This window comes from Balaenoptera acutorostrata, chromosome 17 (genome assembly GCF_949987535.1).
Source record: "Balaenoptera acutorostrata chromosome 17, mBalAcu1.1, whole genome shotgun sequence".
In the NCBI taxonomy this organism is placed as follows: domain Eukaryota; kingdom Metazoa; phylum Chordata; class Mammalia; order Artiodactyla; family Balaenopteridae; genus Balaenoptera; species Balaenoptera acutorostrata.
Genome location: NC_080080.1, coordinates 41,818,144 through 41,835,950, shown reverse-complemented (window position 1 = coordinate 41,835,950; position 17,807 = coordinate 41,818,144).

The window sequence follows — 17,807 nt, the reverse complement described above, 5'->3', positions numbered from 1 at the left end:
TTAAAGTGATTATTGTCATAACTGGCTGGCTGCTGCTTTCCTGGAACCTGGATTGTGTGGTCGGCGTCCAGGCCACTGACAAGAATGGCTGCAGAGGCCTAATTGCATCCATCTCCATCTTGGTGGGTTCCAGGCCTCCCCAGTTTATGAATGTGATTCACAGTGTTCTTATTCCAGAAAATACACCAGCAAAGGAGCCATAAGTGTAGCAGTCAAGATCCCAGCAGGAAACAGATGAGCAGCACACTCAAACAGTTAATTGAAGAGAGGTACGGGCGGCCATAAGGGGCCCACAAAGGATGGAAAATTACCCAGGGCTGCCACTGTTAGCCCTGAAGAGGCAAAGGGGGCAGGGGTGTTACTGGAATCAGGGGAGAACTGTAGCCTTGAAGAGGGGCCACCGGATAGGAGCCACTGCTCAAAGTGAGGTACCACAGCGAGGGAGGGCAGTGGGGGTGGGCAGGAAGTGCATACCTAACCTCTCCCCCCTCCTTCTCTCCTCTCCTGCCAGTGCCTCCCATTGGGTGAATCCAACTGGAAGCCAAAGACAAGGGGACCCAGGCCTAGAGTCCATAGAAATCAGCCCCTTTGCACTTAGTTTGTTGTCTTAGCGATGGACAAGGGGCACCCCGCACAGATGGGTACCACCTCCACCCAGTTCTGTGAGGCCAGTGTGGATGACGAAGGGCCACGTTTTCTCAGGCAGTGTGAGTTCCCGACAGTGTGCTGTTGCTAGGCAACCTGCTAACTTCCCTAAGAAAAGCCACTCAGTTCCTATGAGAAGTCAATGAAATTTACAGCACCACTTTGAAAAGGGATATTGGCCTGGGAATTGCCAGCAATGAGCTCAGTGTTGTTGATTATCTCTCAGACCCTGGTTGTCAGTGCCCCTTGAACACAAGGGGCCCTCAAGGTGGTATCGTGGTGGTGGTCATGGGATGGGGGATTCCTGTGTGAGCACAGGCAGCTCTGGAGCTACCGAGGGGCTGGGCAGAGTCAACGAGAGGCAGGTAAGTTGTGTTCATCTATGGTGCCCCATTTCAGTCTTTTTTCTGCAACCTGATTCAAATTTTCTGCCCTTGTCATGTTCTCTCTCCCATTTTTAGACATGTTTGCATTGTGCATAATTCTATTATCTAATATTTATTTAATGTTCTGTAGTCACTGAGCACTGGTGATTTTATTTTTCAGTTTTGTTTTTGTTTTTTTGCTGCAAATAAAATGCTAATCAACTTCTACCATGTGTTACCAGGAGAGCCCTGACAGCTGGTGTAAATGATTCTCTGACCAGCTCATGATGGTTATTGTTGAGTTTGTTGGGTTGAATTACTTGACGTTCTCTTAATCCTAACCCAGGTCACTGAGAATACTGTTGGAATAATTGCACTTGCAACGAAGTGTAATGAAATCTTTTATCTTCTATATATATTTAAATAATAGTTTTATTTATTCTAACGAATACTTGACAGTGTGTAGTTCAACAAATTGTGCCAATGAAATGCTCCAAGATGCTATGTCTCTCCTTCATAAATAGTTGAAAATTAGGAGACTTTTATACTGTATGCTTTATACAAGGTTCACTTTATGGGAGAAGCAGGAAAATATTGATGAGAAGCAAGAACAGGTAGACTATTTCACATTTTCTTGTTAGGCTAGAATGCCCTGGTTGAAGTCTGGAGTCTGTGGCTTAGCAACACGCTGGCCTTTGGGAGGCCCTGGATGATTACCTACATCACCTAATGGCAGAGCTGCCTCTGTCTTCTAGTTCTCTCTGTAATTAGATAGTATAGGCTGAAAGCAATCCATGTTCAGTGTAAAAAAAATCAGGAAAATTGAGAAGCCCACGAAGAAAAGGTGCAAAAATTTAAGTGGATTGAGGATTTTGGAGAAGAAATCAACATTCTGTGGGTTTGGACAATTTTATAATGTCATGTTTCCATCATTATAGTATCATACAGAGTAGTTTCACTGCCCTAAAAATTCTCTGTACTCTGCCTATTCATCCATCTCCCTTCCTTACCCCAAAGACATGGCCACCACTTATTTTTTTACTGTCTCCATAATTGTGCCTTTTCCAGGATGTCATATAGTTGGAATCATTCAGTATGTAGCCTTTTCAGATGGGCTTGTTGCACTTAGTAATATGCACTTAAGGTTCCTCCATGTCTTCTCATGGCTTGACAGCTCATTTCTTTATAACACTGAATAATATTCCATCATGTGGGTGCACCACAGTTTATTTATCCACCCACTTACTGAAGGACAGCTCGGTTGCTTCCAAGTTTTGACAATTATGAATCAAGCTGCTGTAAACATCCATGTGCAGGTTTTTGTAAGTTTTCAACTCCTTGGGTAAATGCCAAAGAGCACAACTGTTGGATTGCCTGGTAAAAATAGATTTTGTTTTGTAAGAAACTGCCAAACTGTCTTCCAAAGTGGCTGTCCTAGTTTGCATTCCCACCAGCGATGAATGAGAGTTCTTATTGCTCCATTTCCTTCCAAAATTTGGTGTTGTCTGTGTTTCAGATTTTGGCCTTTCTGATAGGTATGTAGTGGTATGTCATTGTTTTCATTTGCATTTCCCCGATGACATATGATATGGAGCATATATTTGCCATCTGTATATCTTCTTGGTGAAGTATCTGTTAAGGTCTTTGGCCCATTTAGTAAGAACAGCAATGAGGTTGTTTTCTTACTGCTGAGTTTTAAGAGTTCTTTGTATATTCTGGGGTTTTCTATTAATAGATTCTCAAGCTCAGAGATTCTTTCCTTAGCCACGTGCAGTCCATTAATAAGCACTCAAAGACACCCTTCATTTCTATTACAGCGTTTTTGATCTCTAGCATTCTTTTTGGTTCTTTCGTAGGATTTTCACCTCTCAGCTTACATTTTCCATCTCTTGTTGCTTGCTCTCTACTTTATTCATTAGAGCCCTTAGCATATTCATCATAGTTGTTTTAAATTCCTGGTCAGATAATTCCAACATCCCTGCTATGTCTGGTTCTGATGCTTGCTATGTCTCTTCAAACTATACTGCTTGCCTTTTAGTGTCTCTTGTAATTTTTTCTTGATAAGTAGGCATAATCTACTGAAGTGCTGTACTTACGCCTTTAGCATATGTGGGGGAAGGTGTGGAGGAAGGGGAAGCATTCTCTAGTCCTATGATTAGGTCTTGGCCTTTTAGTGAGTCTGTGCCTCTGGAATGTGAACTTCACAAGTGCTTCTCACTTTCCCCCACTTAGGTGGGAAAGGATGGCTAGAGTGGCCTGGGGTTGGGTATTTCCCTTCTCCCAGGACACTTAGACTCTGATAAAGCCCCAGCTGTTAAGCTGTGGTTAAATAGTTTTTCCTGAGGGCAAAGTTCTTTGTACAATTTTGGATAACAGTCCTTTATCAGATATATCTTTTGCAAATATTTTCTCCCAGTTTGTGGCTTGTCTTCTCATTCTCTTGACATTGCCTTACACAGAGCTGAAGTTTTTAATTTTAATAGTCTAGCTTATCACCTATTTCTTTTGTGGATCATGCCTTTGGTATTTTATCTAAAAAGTAATCACCATACCCAAAGTCATGTAGATATTCTCTGTGTTATCTTCTAGACATTTTATAATTTTTCATTTTAGGCCTATGGTCCATTTTGGGCTAATTTTTGTGAAGAATGTAAAGCTTGTGTCTAGATTTTTTTTTTTTTTTTTGCATGTGGATGTCCAATTGTTCCAGCACCATTTGTTGAAGAGACTGCCTTTGTTCCACTGAATTGTATTTGCTCCTTTGTAGAAGACCAGTTGACTCTATTTATGTGGGGCTCTATTCTGTCCCATTGATCTATTTGTCTATTATTTCATCAACACCAAACCGTCTTGATTACTGTAGCTTTATAGCCTTAAGGAATTTTCAGGAAGACTGATAGGCAGAAGAAACAACAACCACACCATGCAACTGCCCTAGAACAATCCCTACCGCCTCTGCTTGGACCTTAGGTCACATGCAGAGCTCTGGATGGGATTCTGGGAAATGTTGATTTTTAGCTTTCCTTACAGAAAAGAAGCCACTAGAGGGTCATTGGGATGAGTGATGTTGAGCCAATTTATCATATATGCCACAAGGATGATCCAATTTTTAAAAAGCATTGTGCATACAGATGAATAGGAAAAGGACTGGGAAGGGTATATGGGCTTTCCTTGCTTTGCATGGTTCCAGTATACACTGATGTCATTTACCTTGGTTTAGTTAAATAACACCAGTCCCTCCACAATACAGTTCAAATTTCAGTTACCATGGTCTATTAACTGTAAGGAATTAAATGAAGTATAAACTTCGCTGCCAGGCCTTCAATCTATGAGTCACTATGGAAATAACAGATACATGATGAGTCATGATCAATGACCCATTAGGTCACTTCTTTCAAAGTCTGTGATTGGTAACTGCACATCTGTTAGTCAGTTCACACACAGACAGCAAAGCATGTTGATTCATTGACTCCCAGAGAGAACCCCAAGTGACATTTTACAGAAATGGATCATTGAAAGAGGGAGTTGACCAACCAAAATAAAGCTACAGGAAAGAAAGAAAGAAAAAGTGATAATGTTTGAATAAAATTGGAACCAAATGTAAATGGAGTTGTGGAATAAATACCTGACCATGGGTATATCAATGTTGTCACTGTTCAGAGACTAGATATGCGACCAGAGGAATTTCATGAATGTATTGCTTTAAATGAAGAAAGACGAAGATGTCCCAGAGGAAGTCACATCAGCAAAAAAAAACTTAACATTAAAGGACCTGTCAGAGATATTTCATGACATTGAAAGCACAAAAGATAAAATTTTGGAAGCTGATCCAAATTTAGAAAAAAGTATGGGAATTTGCCAAGGTGTGGAAAAGATGATCGCTCCATCTATGAGAAGAAGGCAAGCTCTGTTGAAACTACTTCTAATAAATTTTTCTTTTTTTACCTTTTGGGTTTATTTATTTATTTATTTATTTATTTATTTATGGCTGTGTTGGGTCTTCGTTTCGTCCGAGGGCTTTCTCTAGTTGCGGCAAGTGGGGGCCACTCTTCATCGCGGTGCGCGGGCCTCTCACTGTCGTGGCCTCTCTTGTTGCGGAGCACAGGCTCCAGACACGCAGGCTCAGTAATTGTGGCTCATGGGCCCAGTTGCTCTGCGGCATGTGGGATCTTCCCAGACCAGGGCTCGAACCCGTGTCCCCTGCATTGGCAGGCAGATTCTCAACAACTGTGCCACCAGGGAGGCCCACTTCTAGTAAATTTTTTATGAGGAAATAAAATATTTTAATTCCCAATATTTCTAATGTTTAAGTTACAATGTACTACATAAATATTAGTTTTTCTATTTTTTCAATTCCCTGTTCACTTATAACCATCAGAGAGCTTTTAATGTTCTGACAAAAATTTTTAAAGGTTATGAAACAATAGTAATGTTTTCCATTGATTATTGAGATCATTTTTGCATCGTTTCAGCTTGCATGGCCATTTTTATGGTTCAGCACTACTATGCAAAGCAAGGACTGCCTATATATCAAAATGTTGATAATGGTAAAGTGATAGGATTATTGGCAATTTTTAACTTCTTCCTTTTGCTTATCTGTATTTTCTAGTTTTAATTCCATAAACATGTATTGATCTTATAATTTAAAAAGTGGCAAAAAATTATAAAAATTTTAGAAGAATTAAAACGATACAGTTTTGTGCAGATATAACTATTAGAAAGTGTCCATTAAGTCTTTTTTTGGCGGGGGTTGGGGGAAGCTCTGAGGAACTAACACAGATCTCTTGTGGTTAAATATTATCAGTAATAATGAAAACATTTCATGATGGATTAAATCTCATTCTCTAAGAAAAGTAGAATCAGCAACCTAATATTTTAATTGGAAAATCAATGAGAACTGATTATGCAGTTTAGTTACTACCTAAAGTGGTCTAACAGCAGCAGCAGTAACTATTGGATTCACCATAATTTAATTAGACCAACAGTGTTAATATTTTAGAATAGATTTAGGTATAAAGAGTAATACATTTTGTAATTGTTTTAGATTTTGACTGCTTTTTAAAGTATTTGAATCAGAATCAGCCACGCTAAATTTGTTCATTGTAGTTCACATTGTTTGAGAGATTAAATTATAATTAATATTTAAATATTTAAGAAACATTGGTTCTCAAAAATGTGTTTATTGGATTTAACTATGTGAGCAATAAACAAAGTCCAAATAGTAGTGAATGCTCCTCTCCAAGCACAAGAAATCCTTGGATGGTATAGAATCTTATCCACAAATACACGGAAAGGATTAGTACTCTGAGTAACCCATGAATGAGAGGATACTTAATGAGCAGCCCTTATGTGACATATATTGGAGAATAAGGCCACCTGAAATCCTTTTAAGAACAAAGTGGATGAAAGAATGAATGGACATTGGAAAGTGTATGCATCTGTAATCAAACAAGATGATTACGTTTTTATAAAATTGTAAAATTCCAGCCAGAATAAATTTTCCAAAAATCACAAAGGCCCAAAGGAGTCTACCCTTAACAAATAGTAAGTTAGCTTGTTTCGTTGTTAAGATTGAATGATTCTTGTCCTAGTAACAAAACTCATGATGGTATTCGAACATTTTTCTGTACTTTGGTTTAAAATATTTCTCTCAGAAGATGCTGGTCCTAATACCTTAGTAGCTACTGTCCATGCTATGGATCTTGACAGCAGTGGCATGTTACATAAAATTGCAGGAGGAAACAAAAAGGGGGACTTTGACCTGGAGAGTCAGAAAAGTAGAGATAAGGGCTTAAGAATGAGGGCAGGACACAGTCATATCCATCATTTTATTTGAGCCTGATGACAACGCTATAAAAGTCATTGTTATCCTCATTTTAGAAGAGACAAAACAGGTTTAGAGGGATTGATTTGCCCAAGTTCCCACAGCTGTGCCAGAACTGAATCCAGAATTGAATTTCTGGCTTCTGTCTAATGCTCTCTACTCTATACCACATTCTGGCTTCTGTCTAATGTTCTCTACTCTATACCACATTCCATGTGGAAATCTCAGGATTTAGCGTGAGTCTAAACAAACGTTTCTCAATTTCTTCTGTTTTCTTATGGCCTCCTAGGGAGCCTTTTCAGGTATTCTTTTTGCAATGGTTTCCCCCATGAAAATTTAATACCACAGACATACTGTATGTATCTGTCTATGTACCTGAATGTAGGTTGTGCTTTATCCATAAAAAGAGAATTTTTCACTCCTCCAAGAACGAGTTTTCTCCTCTTTGGGGCTAATATCCCTCCCTTAGAGAATGCGTGGTCTAGAGAGCCAGTCTTTTTCACCTTGTGGATTTGGGGGAGAAGGTGATCGCTGCTGGTATATTGGTGAGACTCAAGCACCCACTGGGCAATCCCACTGGATCATACTGCACACCCTAGGTAACACAGTTTAAAATCCCCTAATTTCTTTTGAGAGACAGATTATATGAGACACACATCATCCTTGGCCATGGACACCTTCACTGACCAACAAGGAAAGACATCTTTCTCTATCTATGGTAGAATTACGAATTCTACTGTGAATTTTTCTTGGTCCAAAGTTAAGCACTCTAGTACTTTGTTCTAGGACATTTCTATGGGAATTTCATTGTTGGAGTTGCTAACACCAGCTCGTTGCGTTCGTTATATCAGCATTTAGAAGCTGAAATCATGGGGCTTCCCTGGTGGCGCAGTGGTTGAGAATCTGCCTGCCAATGCAGGGCACACGGGTTCGAGCCCTGTCTGGGAAGATCCCACATGCCGCGGAGCAACTAGGCCCGTGAGCCACAACTACTGAGCCTGCGCGTCTGGAGCCTGTGCCCCGCAACAAGAGAGGCGGCGATAGTGAAAGGCCCGCGCACCGCGATGAAGAGTGGCCCCCGCTTGCCGCAATTTGAGAAAGCCCTCGGACGAAACGAAGACCCAACACAGCCAAAAATAAATAAATAAATTAATTAAAAAAAAAAAAGAAGCTAAAATCATGCTGTGGCAATGAGTCTCACCTTCAGTAAGAAAGCAGACTCTTAAAAGCGAGTGCTTAGAGGCAATGCCATTCTATTGGTCGAGACACCTTGTCCAGGGGTGCGCTGTGAAATGCAGCATCGTACAACGGTTGCCTCGTGGCAATGGATCATTAAGATATTGCAGGGACAAATCATTCATGTGATGCAGTGTCCCAAACTGGGAACTGGCAACGACGAGGTATACTGAGATTTTAGGGATTACAAAGAACAGACAATCATCGTCATGGAAAGAAACAAATCTCAAGGAAGACAGGAAACTCAGGGAAAACACAATACTGCTTAAAGTCTCTTTAATTCTATCTGCAGCAACTGGCCTGAAATGGATACTAAAAAAAATCTTCAGGCGTTTAGTTACTCTCTCTCTCCTTGGAGCTAAACCTGGTTTCGTATCTCTGCTTCTCTTTGTATGTCTGCTCCATTCTCATCTCTTTGTAGACCCGCTTGCTCTGCTTACGAAGGACTGCTTCCAGCTCCTAGGCCTCGTGATCGTCCAGGTCCAGTGCCTGCCACAGGCAGCGTTAGTCTCTGGGCACCTTAGTTCATCCGTCGAAGGCATGTGGCAGAAGTCACAGACTGCTGACCAGCCAGGGGGCTGCCTGCCTTTGGCTAAGTGACGGTCCCTGGCTCTCCCAGGAGCTCATGGGGGGCAGCACCACCTGAACTGTCAGAGTAGAGGAGGGCAGGGTATCAGAAGTGACCTGCTTCTATTATCAGCACAGCTGAAGTCACCAAAAGCGCAAGTGCTTTGCAGCTAGTTAGAGCCGAGAGCTGAGTTCCCCACACATTTGCAAAAGGAATGTGGCTCTTGGTGACAGTCAGAGTCGTTCCAGCATCTAGGTTTCTCGTTGTCCGTGACAGTCTTGCGGCTCTTTGTCTCGAGTCCTGTGTTGTTCTCTCACAATGTAGTTTGGATACATGACATGCGGCTGAACGGAAGACCTTTACCTCTGGACAGTACAAGTGTGGGGCCTGCTGTGGCCATGGGCGGATCAGGCACTGTGCCGGGCGCTGCTCCTCAGGCTGCCACACCAAGCCCTGGCAGTCCTTCTCGCTGCGGGGACGCGTGGGGAGAGCGTGAGTGCGCGTGCGCAGAGCATTCTCCTGTCCTGTCTCGCTGCTGACCTTGCCTCCAGACCGAGGGGGTGTGGCTCCCGGAGAAGCACGTGAAGGAATTGGGTCAGGTCTGATTTGGCTTAAATGACAAACTGAATTATTTTTCGTTCATAAAGGTCCTTCCGGGATTTTGTTGTTTGTTGTGTACAGTGAACTTCGGGCTTCTGAAGCGTGGCTGAGAATTCCTTTCATGCTAGAACAGTGCTTCTCAAAACCACCCATGGTGAAGAACGAGTTTTTTGTTTTGTGTTTTAGCTTCAATCTGTTACAGACTGACGTGTGGTTTTCCAGTTCACACTGCATGTTGAGCTGCCACGCAGGTCCCCAGCCTCCAAACTCTGCTGAATTCGCCCGCAGGCCAGGATGATGTCCACTTACTGTGAACATTTCCAAACTCATACTTTCAATCCCAGTACTTAGCTCGCCGCAGACCAGTAACAAGCAGTTTGCGGGCTGACACCAGTCTGTGGACCCCACTTTAAGCATTGCTGTTCTCTGACTGTGTGTGTATGGGGTCTGAAGTCAGGTGATTTGAAGCAGTCACATCGTTGGCCACCATATTCTCATCTGTCCTGATTCTGACCTTGTCTGGATAACACTTTGGAAACTCATCTTATGCCATGAGATTGAATGAAGTCAAGTGCTTGCTAAGAGCTGAGTATCTGCCTTGGTCACTTATGATTCTTCCACAGCATGAGGAAATTGAGAGTAAATATGGCCTGTGGGTGCCCAGGTTGATATGTTAATGTAACAAAATTCTTCTAGCTACTGAGAATGTCAGTAAAGTTCTGGGGTCCAATTCTGAAAGCACACCTTGAATTTTTGTCCTATCTGTATGCAGAGAAATTTTTATGTTTTCAAGCCTTTAGTGTAGAGGTATATAGTACTTGGAAGTAAAACAAAAAGAGATTAAAATGAAAGTTCCCATGACTTCTTGTCTCCAGATGCCCTGCTGATAGACCGGACGTGACAGACTACCAACTAGTCAGAAGGGCTGTGCCTTTTTCTGTGAAAACTGGAAATGCAGAAATGGAGGCACCTGTCTGGCCCAGACCCTGACTAAGGTTGTCTGCCACTGTAGATAGGGTTATACGGGAAGGTGGAGTGAGGCTGGCAGGTCGGAGCAGAAAGATCTCGAGGACGCAGCTTTGACTCCATCGTGGCGATCAGCATGTGCCCGTTCCTTGTATTAGGTAAAGAAGATCTATGTTTAGTTACCCATTCAGCTGGGAATTATTTATGGGTCATATAAAGACAGATGTTTGCAATGTGAATGCTGCCTTGTAAGAGCTTTAAATACGTTGCTTGGTTGTAAAACCTAGAACATAGGAGTGAATCACAAGTCTTAGGAGCAGTTTAGTAATGCTATAGGTCAGAGAAAGGAGATAAAGGTTTGCAGCTCTGGTTTATAGGGACACATTTGCTTGTATGTGAAATGTAGGTGCTACATGTTCAATAAAATGTCTTATTTAGTTGGCAAATATTTATTGGGTGCCTGTTATGTACCAGGGACTGTACTAGGTAAACAATGCAACCACTAACCTGCTCCTTCCCACTCTACCCTTGAGAGCTTAGGGTCTAGCAGGGACATTAGACTATTAAGTAATCGCAAGGAGGTGAGATGAATGCCAGGATGTGGATGTGCAGTGCTATGGCAACACGGAACAGGACTCAGAGAAGGCTGCAGAGAAAGTTAATGTAAGAGTAAGGAATTTATGTTTGATAGCTATAGGACTCACTTATTATATCTCTCCAAAGATCTATTTTTGGAAGTCTCTATGAAGATGTGATTCAGTTAGGTGTAGCAGGATAGCTAGATTACCTCTGGGACTTCCCTGGTGGCACAGTGGTTAAGAATCCGCCTGCCAATGCAGGGGGCACGGGTTTGAGCCCTGGTCCAGGAAGATCCCACATGCCGCAGAGCAACTAAGCCCGTGCGCCACAATTACTGAGCCCGCGTGCCACAACTACTGAAGCCCATGCACCTAGACACCATGCTCCACGACAAGATAAGCCACTGCAATGAAAAGCCCGTGCACTGCAATGAAGAGTAGCCCCCGCTCTCCACAACTAGAGAAAGCCTGCGTGCGGCAATGAAGACACAACACAGCCAAGAATGAATAAATTTATTAAAAAAAAAAAAAGACTAGATTACCTCCAATCACCAGCCTCATGTTATGTTCCTTCTTCCACGTTGCGAAGTATCAGAGGTGATCTAGGTATGAATACCACTCCCAAAAGGCCACAAGATGGCAGTGTAACTATTAGCAAAATACTTGAACAGTTTAAATTACACATTCATAACTGAATTGTATTGCAATGGCTTTTAAAAAAAATTTCAAATAAATGAACTGCATTTAAATTTATTTATATTTATGTGATTCTCAGAGGCCCTTTGTGAAAAAAATCTTTAGGGTGCACAATAGTAATAATATCTCTATTCATTTTTTTTTTCATTATAACTCTATTTTCCTATAATAGTCAGTGGGGGAGGCCAGATTTCAGAAGGCAAGAGTTTATGACTTACTGGAAGAACAAGAATGCTGCGAGGATATAAGAGAAAATATTTTAAACTCTCACGAAATCTTCTTATAACATGAAGGCTTCATGAGGAGACTATGACCAGCTACTGCTGTTTATTATCAGCATAAAACAGAAACTCCTACTTGAATAATTGTTGAGCATATACAGAATATGGACCTTGCAAGATACTCTGTGACACATAACCAACATAGTAAAAGTGTTTGCTAGAATTCCACTTATTCTTATGATATTACTAAATCTGGTACCATCTCTTTTGTGAATTTTTCCTTGACCTAAAGTTACACACTCCAGTGCCTTTCAGGTCCTGTGTCAGCCTTCAGGCCATTTGATTAATTAATAATTACAACAAGCTTCCCTTCCCATCTTCCTTTTCCTTCCCGTATTCCTCCTCCAAGGGGAGATGTCAGCACCCAGCATCCAAGCAGTTGGGGGCAAAGTGAGGAGTTGTTGCACGGCGACTTGCCTAGCATTAGGGCTTGTCCCGAAGGCAGCCAGGGTCACTGGGTTGTAGGACTTTCACTTTTAAAGCTGGGACAGTCCTGGCCGAACCAGGATGAGCTGGTCACCCTATTGGTGTCCAAGGAAGCAGGGTGGTCCGAGAAGATGTTGCGGAGAGAGGATGATGGAGGAAGTGTAGTAAAATATTAACAATTGAGACATCTGGGTGAAAGGGTTGTGAGAGTTCTTGCAACTTTTCTGCAGATTTACAACTATTTAAAAAACAAACAGGGCTTCCCTGGTGGCGCAGTGGTTGAGAATCTGCCTGCCAATGCAGGGCTCACGGGTTCGAGCCCTGGTCTGGGAAGATCCCACATGCCGCGGAGCAACTAGGCCCGTGAGCCACAATTACTGAGCCTGCGCGTCTGGAGCCTGTGCTCCACAAGAAGAGAGGCCGCGATAGTGAGAGGCCCGCGCACCGCGATGAGGAGTAGCCCCCGCTTGCCGCAACTAGAGAAAGCCCATGCACAGCAACGAAGACCCAACACAGCCATAAATAAATAAATAAAATAAAATAAATAAAAATTAACAAACAAACAAACAAACAGCAAAGTATCTTCTTTTGGCCACGCTGTGTGGCTGTGGGATCTTAGTTCCCTGAACAGGGATTGAACCCTGAGCACACGGCAGTGAAAGCGCCGAGCCTTAACCACTGGACAGCCAGAGAATTCCTGCAAGGTATCTTCTTGATGAAGTAGAATGGTAAGTTTGGCTTCTGGGATCCAATAAGATGGAGACTCAAATCCCTATTTTATTACTAACTAGGTGTGTGATACCGGGTAAGTCACTTAATTCCTTTGAGACTCCGTTTCCTCATCTATAAATGGGCACACTTAATAGTACTTACCTATTGTAGGACTGTTATGAGGCTTAAATGAGATGGTATATGTAAAACACTTAGCACAGTGCCTTGTTCATAAATGATAAATACTATATTAGCTATTATTTTTTATTATATGTTTCAGGTGTACAGAATTATTATTCATCATCTGTATATACTACAGAATGATCACCACCACAAGTCTAGCTACCATCCATCACCATACAGCTGACCCCCTTCACCCATTTTTTTTTTTTTTTTTGGGCTGCGTTGGGTCTTCATTGCTGCACGCGGGCTTTCTCTAGTTGCTGCGAGTGGGGGCTACTCTCCATTGCGGTGCGCGGGCTTCTCATTGCGGTGGCTTCTCTTGTTACGGAGCACGGGCTTTAGGCACGCAGGCTTCTATAGTTGCAGCGCGCGGGTTCAGTAGTTGCAGCACGCAGGCTCAGTAGTTGTGGCTTGCGGGCTCTACAACGCAGGCTTAGTAGTTGTGGCTCACGGGCCCAGTTGCTCTGTGGCATGTGGAATCTTCCCGGACCAGGGCTCGAACCCGTGTCCCCTGCATTGGCAGGCGGATTCTTAACCACTGTACCACCAGGGAAGTCCCCCCCTTCACCCATTTTGCCCACCCCTCAACCACCTTCCCCTTTGGTAACCACTAATCTGTTCTCAGTACCTATGTTTTTGTTTAATTTTGTTTGTTCATTTGTTTCATTCTGTCTTAGATTTCACATTTGAGTGTATGGCATTTGTCCATCTCTGTCTGACTTATTTCATTTAGCATAATATCCTCCAAGTCCATCCGTGTTGTTGCAAATGGTAGGATTTCATTCTTTTTTATGGATGAGTAGTATTCCATTATATATATAATCTTCTTCATCCATTCATTTATCAATGGACACTTGCAGGTTGTTTCCATGTCTTGGCTATTGTAAATAATGCTGCAATGAACATACGGGTGCATATATCTTTTTGAGTTAGTATTTTCATGTTCTTTGGATAAATACCCAGAAGTAGAGTAGCTGGATCATATAGTAGTTCTACTCTCTCTCTCTTTTTTTTTTTTTTTGGTCCATGCTGCGTGACATGCAGTATCTTAGTTCCTCAACCAGGGATCGAACCCGTGCCCTCTGCATTGGGAGCTCAGTGTCTTAACCACTGGACCACCAGGGAAGTCCTTGGTAGTTCTATTCTTAATTTTTTGAGAAATCTCCATACTGTTTTCCGCAGTGGCTGCACCCAATTTTCAGTCTCACCAACAGTGTACAAGTGTATATGAACTATTATTTTTAATGCAGAAATGGGTTATATTTCCTTCTGCCACATTTAAGAGCAGCAAATGATTCTACATGGGTAGAACTGTCAAAGCTTAAAGGAGCAGGTTAGTTAAACTGATGTTAAGAAAGAAAATAGAAATAGCCCATGAAGATGAACTACAATTTCAGAAACCTAGAACAATTACTTAGCCCTCTTTTTAAAATTATTATTAGTGCTTATGAATTGCAGTGAAGGAATTTATGCTTAAGTATAATTCCTCTGGCATGTAATTTTATTTGTGAGGAATAAGATTCTAATGTAAAATAGCTCATCTTTAGAAACAAAAAACTCAGAACATATAGATACTGAAAATGTCATCAGGCAGCGGGCCATGACAGAAAGACTCATTTTTTGGTACTTGCAGAAAATCGCTTCTCTTTCTGTTTTTTAACATGGTGAAGTATTTCCAAGAAAAGTTTCAGTTGGAACATTTAAATCAATTTAAATACAGCATACGGTCTAATTATAATTTAGAGTTATCAGGTAGAAGGTGGTCCATTATACTGAAGCCCAAATAAGGGCTCAAATTCTGGTTTCACCAGGATTGTTTGCTGGGAGACTTTGGGAAAGTTACTTAACTTCTCTGATCCTCACTTTCTTCAGCTGTAAGATGGGGTCATAATACCTACCTTGTAGGATGTTGTAAGTATTGAATGAGAAAATGAGGGTAGAGTACCTGGTATGAGTCATGGTATATAACCAATGCTCCATAATAGTTTGTTTCTATAAGCCCATAACAGTTTTCATGGGTTTTGAGGACATATTTGGGACTGTAAAAACATGAATACAGGGCTTCCCTGGTGGCGCAGTGGTTGGGAGTCTGCCTGCTGATGCAGGGGACGCGGGTTCGAGCCCTGGTCTGGGAGGATCCCACATGCCGCGGAGCGGCTGGGCCCGTGAGCCACAACTGCTGAGCCTGCGCGTCTGGAGCCTGTGCCCCGCAGCGGGAGGGGCCGCGATAGTGGGGGGCCCGCGCACCGCGATGAAGAGCGGTCCCCGCGCCGCGATGGAGAGTGGCCCCCACTTGCCGCAACTGGAGAAAGCCCTCGCACGAACCGAAGACCCAACACAGCCAAAAATAAAAAATAAATAAATAAAAATAAAATAAAAGTAGCTATAAAAAACAAACAAACAAACAAAAAAACCAGAAAAATTTCAAAAAAAAAAAACATGAATACATTTTTATACTTCTTAAGAATAATATGTTTTATTTAAATTTTTGAGAATTTAAAAACATTTTAGAAGTACAAAAAATAATATACTAGACATATGTTTTCACCATCCACCCAGAATTGACAAATGTTAATTATAAAATATAAATATTAAATATATAAATATTACAGATAAAGCTGCAGTACCTGTGACCCTTCCACCACCCCACCTGCCCCTTCCTACCCTACTCCTGTCCTAGCCCCTTTCCCCTCTCTCTCAGAGCCAAACAGTGGAAAGACTTTGCTGTGCAAGCCTCAATAAAGTAGTTTTTCAAACTTTTTAGTCTCAGGACCCTATTACACTCTTAAAAATTATTAAGCACTCCTAAGAGCCTTTGTTTATGTCAGTTATATCTATTGATATTTACCATATTAAAAATTAAAACTGAGAAAAACTTAAATATATAATTCATTTAAAAATAAAAATAACAGGCCTATTATGTGTTAACATAATTTTTATGCAAAAACCCTTTATTTTCATTAAAAATATAGTGAGAAGAACAGCATTGTTTTATATTTTTGCAAATCTCTTTCATGTATGACTAATAGAAGACAATGGATTCTCGTATCTGCTTCAGCATTCAAACTGTTACAATATGTTCTTTTGGTAGAAATATCAAAATTTCTTTTCAATGAAAAGCCAGCCTCATATAGCTATGTAGTTGAAAAAGGAGAATGTTATGAGCATTTTCAGATAGCTGTAAATTCTCTTCTTTGATACTATGCCAAAACTCGAGAGAGTGGTGGGTTTTTTTGTTTGTTTTGTTTTGTTTTGTTTTATTGGAGTATAATTGCTTTACAATGTTGTGTTAGTTTCTGCTGCACAGCGAAGTGAATCAACCATATGAATACACATATCCCCTCCCTCTTGGACCTCCCTCCCCCCCATCCCACCCAACTAGGCCATCACAGAGCACCGAGCTGAGCTCCCTGTGCTATACAGCAGGTTCCCACTAGCTATCTATTTTACACATGGTAGTATATTTATGTCCAACTTAACCTCCCAGTTCATCCCACCCTCCCCCTTCCCGCCGTGTCCACACGTCTGTTCTCTACATCTGCCTTTCTATTCCTGCTCTGCAAATAGGTTCATCTGTACCATTTTTCTAGATTCCACATATATGCGTTAATATACGATATTTGTTTTTCTCTTTCTGACTTACTTCACTCTATATGACAGACTCTAGGTCCATCCACATCTCTACAAATGACCCAATTTCATTTCTTTTTATGGCTGAATAATATTCCATTATATATATGTACCACATCTTCTTTATCCATTCATCTGTCAATGGACATTTAGGTTGTTTCCATGTCCTGGCTATTGTAAATAGTGCAGCAATGAACATTGGGGTACATGTGTCTTTTTGAACTATGGTTTTCTCAGGGTATATGCCCAGTAGTTGGATTCCTGGGTCATATAGTAGTTCTATTTTTAGTTTTTTAAGGAACCTCCATACTGTTCTCCATAGTGGCTGTATTAATTTACATTCCCACCAACAGTGCAAGAGGGTTCCCTTTTCTCTGCACCCTCTCCAGCATTTATTGTATATAGATTTTCTGATGATGGCCATTTTGACTGGTGTGAGGTGGTACTTTATTGTAGTTTTGATTTGCATTTCTCTAATAATTAGTGATGTTGAGCATCTTTTCATGTGCATCGTGGCCATCTGTATGTCTTCTTTGGAGAAATGTCTATTTAGGTCGTCTGCCCGTTTTTCAATTGGGTTGTTTGTTTTTTTGATATTGAGCTGCATGAGCTGCTTGTATATTTTGGAGATTAATCCTTTGTTTGTTTCTTCACTTGCAAATATTTTGTCCCATTCTGTGGGTTGTCTTTTTGTCTTTTTTATGGTTTCCTTTGCTGTGCAAAAGCTTTTAAGTTTAATTAGGCCCCATTCACTTATTTTTGGTTTTATTTTCATTATTCTAGGAGGTGGGTCATAAAAGATCTTGCTTTGATTTATGTCAGAGTGTTTTTCCTATGTTTTCCTCTCAGAGTTTTATAGTGTTCAGTCTTACATTTAGGTCTTTAATCCATTCTGAGTTTATTTTTGTGTATGGTGTTAGGTAGTGTTCTATTTTCATTCTTTTACATGTAGCTGTCCAGTTTTCCCAGCACCATTTATTGAAGAGGCTGTCTTGTCTCCACTGTATTCTTGCCTTTTTTGTCATAGATTAGGTGACCATAGGTGCGTGGGTTTATCTCTGGGCTTTCTATCCTGTACCACTGATCTATATTTCTGTT